The sequence below is a fragment of the Phyllostomus discolor genome, chromosome 11 (genome assembly GCF_004126475.2).
Source record: "Phyllostomus discolor isolate MPI-MPIP mPhyDis1 chromosome 11, mPhyDis1.pri.v3, whole genome shotgun sequence".
In the NCBI taxonomy this organism is placed as follows: Eukaryota; Metazoa; Chordata; class Mammalia; order Chiroptera; family Phyllostomidae; genus Phyllostomus; species Phyllostomus discolor.
Genome location: NC_040913.2, coordinates 77,919,557 through 77,923,562, shown reverse-complemented (window position 1 = coordinate 77,923,562; position 4,006 = coordinate 77,919,557). Strand labels below are relative to the sequence as shown.

Here is a 4,006-nt window from a genome sequence, read left to right as displayed (position 1 = left end):
ACTTAAGACTACCATTTCAAGCTCAAAAGGCTTATAGACTTCTCTGACCACCGCTACAATATGTAATTCTACTAGCAAAGAATTTAATTTTGTGAAAGTTTTGTCCCTTGATTTGTTTCATTGTATTTATGACACAAAATTTGTGGCAATATTTTCATCTACTTATATTAAAACATTCGTTCATATCTCCCATTACAGATAATTAGTTTTATGCTCATAGTTCTGCTAAGATCCAACCTTAAAATGTTTATATGAGCTCTAAGTATTTCTCAAAACAAGCCTTTACTTGTAAGCCACAAAACACTGACCTACCAAAAAAGAGGTCACGGTGGCCTACCTCAACTAGTAGTCTGCTAAGCCACTGGAGTGTGGCCATTGAGAGACTCCAGTCCACCTAAGAGAACCTGCTACTGATGGCCATGCCATGGGGTGCCTTGATAAAGCCATGCTGAATGCACTGCAGCCATACGACGTCAGAAATTAAAGTTTATTAGCATCTCCTCGGAACACTCTCCTGGTTCTTCAGAGCTTTAATGATCACTGTACCTACTGGGTTATATTTCACCACTACTAAATCTTATGTTTTTGAAGATGTCTTTGGGATGTCCAATAGGGACAGCTGTTTTGATGCTGCTATTGTTGAGGTGGTTGCTGTACATGTGGTGCTGGTCCTCTATGTGGCCTGGTATGAAGGCTCAGGGCAGTGGTGTGAAGGCAAACAGGATTAAAGTCAACATCACCTTTTGATAGCATTAAACTAATTTTTTTAATGGAAAAAAATATGTTACAAGGTACAATAAATGTGGATTAAGAGAAGTAAAGGACTGGCAGTTAAAAACCTACGTTTGAGTACTGGCTCTGCTACTACCTAGCTATCTCTGTTTATAAAACTGAAATGAGCTCCTCTAAAGACAACCTTTAAAGTTCATTAATGCTAAATTTGTTTCTGGGGGAGGGGTGTCTCACACTGTTTAGAGATGAAATCTTACATCTTTTCCTCAACAAAATCCACATTTCTTTGCAAATAATTAGGGGCTTCAAGTAATCACTGAAAACCATGTATCCTAAGTTAGGAACCTCAAGAGAAGAGCATTACAATGGTTCCTCCTGCTTTAATATAAAAAATGTTATTTATTCATTCTTCCCTATCTCCCTCTCTCTCAAACACACAAATACACACACACTCTCACTTTACAACCTTGCTGTTCAATCTGTAACTACATTGGCTAACTTTTACATTTATTTTTTAAAAAGTGAAAAAAATGAAGATTTACCTTCACTGGAAAAAGAAAAATATCTTCCACCACTGATGCATGTGCACTTGTGCAGGTTTTAGATTTGTATCCTGACTAGCTAGCTATTCAAATCACTGATGTTCTCTTATTGGATTACTGTCCTCAAGTTGAGCTATTCTATAGTGGGTTAAACCATTAGAAAACCTAAAATCAAAATACTTTTTGCAAATCTGGTATCCAGTAAGCACTACCAAAGCCATCCAAAACGAAAATTAGGTTCTGATTCGGATTTAATTATCCACATATATTCACAGCCACACTGGTGAAAGCAGTAGTTGCAGCTTCGCCAAAGTCTCAGCTGTTGTAATTAAAGACAGACTCTCAGGAGCAGCTTTCATTAGTTTCACAGAGAGGTAATTACAAACGCTTTGTATTATGTGGATTATACATTCCAAGGTATAGAGTTTCTATAAGACTTCAGGGACTATCTTAATAGGCAAAGTTCCTCATTAAAGCAATAATCAAATTTACATTATGAGTCTAACATTTTCTGAACTATGCTCACCTTATTATGCAATTTTACCAAATATTGTAAAATGGGGCCAGTTCTAAAAAGTAAACTTCTGTCAATCTCACTCAACTACTGGACTAACTTTATAAAACCAAAATTATTAAAAAGTACAAACAAATCACCCTACCATATCACTTATAAACACATAAAATCAATGAAACACTGGAGTTCTGGAAATATTTGTTGAATTGAACTGAAAAAACCTTCCTTTCGATACATGAATTACAAACTATGAATAAAAAGGTAGCTGAAAACTAATCCCACTTGTGCAGCACATTTTGGGGTAACAGAGTTAATCAGATTCCATCGCATCTAACAGCATAACATGCAGGCGCTTCAAATCCCCTAAATTATCCTTCATGAAAGCAAAGATATTTTGAAGTAAATGAGAGAGAAAATAGGAATACAGAAAAAGCAGACCAAAGTAATATATTGACCAAAATCATAATTGCTGATTTTTAAAAATAAATCTTTGGGTACTGTAAGAACAGTGATTGTTTTCTCTAATTTAAAAATTTTGCAATCCAGGTATAGTATGCCATCCTTTCAGTATAGTAAAACATAACTTTATAATTTAAAAGTGTCCAAGTCCACTAATGTACTGAGAGAAAAAATGATCCTCAGGTCATTTGCAATTGAATTGAAACACTATAATAATATTTTATTAATAAAAATACCATAATTACATTTTACTGGTTGTATAAAACAGTTTTAATTGCAATACAGTTGACATATAACATTAGTTTCAGGTGTACAACATAATGATTCCATATCAGATATTATGAAATGGTGAAAGTGTTAAGGTTTAAAACTATAAAAATAAGATATACAGGAACAATTATAAAGGGCACATGGACAATAAGGGGGGGTGGAAACAGGGGAGGTAGGTGGGAAGGGGTGAAGGGAAAAGGCAGAAAACTGTACTTGAACAATAAAAAAAGTTTAAAAAAGATATAGCTGAACTATATACTAAAACTGAAATCGTCAGTAGCCACTAGAATTAAAATTTCAGAAAATGTAACTAAAAGTTATGCTAGTTTCCCATTAGTTCACAACTAAACTCTACCGACTATTTCTTTCCTAGTTATATGATGTTCAATAAATATTTAAAATGAAAAATAAGCATGGGTAATCAAGATGCTTAGGCATTCTCTCAAAAATTTTGACATCTTTATGGTTAAGGAAGGTTCAGAATGTTAGCAGTGCAATAAGATAAAAACATTTTTTTTAAAAAATTAAAACTTTGAAGAAAGTTATGACAGAGCACTGAAAAATACCCCCAAATACTGATTCTACTCCTTCAACCCCCTTGGTCCCAAATGCCTTCCTTTCCAATCAGCAATGATGTATTTTGAGAGAAGCCTGAAACCTTTAAAAAATATGTAATATATGAAAATAACTATTTTCTAGATGTGAACACAATCACACTTTCCTTAAAGTTTGTATCACTTCTATTCGTCTATACGTAACTCATAAGTTAAAACGGAAATTCAAAAACTTAAATAAGCAAATTATAATTTTGGGTTATTCTGACTTTACACTTTGGAGTAGTCCCATACTCATCTGCCATCCCCAAAAGAACAATTCACTTACAGTACTGGAGTGCTTCGCATAGTACTTGGAACCCACAATTTTTAAAACTGAGGGTAACAGGAGTATGTTGTAATGCCTTGGAGTCACCAGTAACCCTCAGCCTTTCCACTTTCTGTAACATCACTACTGAACTGTTTTTTCCACACAGCCACCGTGTCCTTCAAATTAAGCATTCCAAACAAATGGAGTAAATCCAACCGCAAGCATGGCAAGGGTGGAGACTGCCTTAAAATGAGTTTTGGATGGGCTTAGGCAATGGCTCATATTAAATTACCTACCTGCCGGCCAGGCGACTTTTTCTGCACCCACAGTCCTGTGCGGCCCGAAAAGTTATCAGTATGTTCCAAAAAAAAAAAAAGGCAAGCGCTACCAAGCCCAAGCAGTCCCGCAAAATTTCCACTCTGCCTTCACAACGGCCAAAGCGCCACGGACACGCGGCGGCCGCATCCCCGGACGCCTAAGCCCGCCCGCCCGCCCGCCAGTCGGGGCAAGCTCTCCGCGGGCTCCCCTCCCGAGCCGCCCTCGCCTACCCGTGCGTCCCCACGTCCGCCGGCGCCTGCAGCGAGACGGCGGGCGGCCAGCACCCGCAGGCATCGTCCGAGCGCAG

General features: G+C 37.3%; 1 pseudogene; it reads left to right on the top strand.

The window, feature by feature from the left end:
* The first annotated feature begins 424 nt into the window (after positions 1 to 424).
* Positions 425 to 874, top strand: LOC114508668 (annotated as a pseudogene).
* The last annotated feature ends 3,132 nt before the right edge of the window (positions 875 to 4,006 follow it).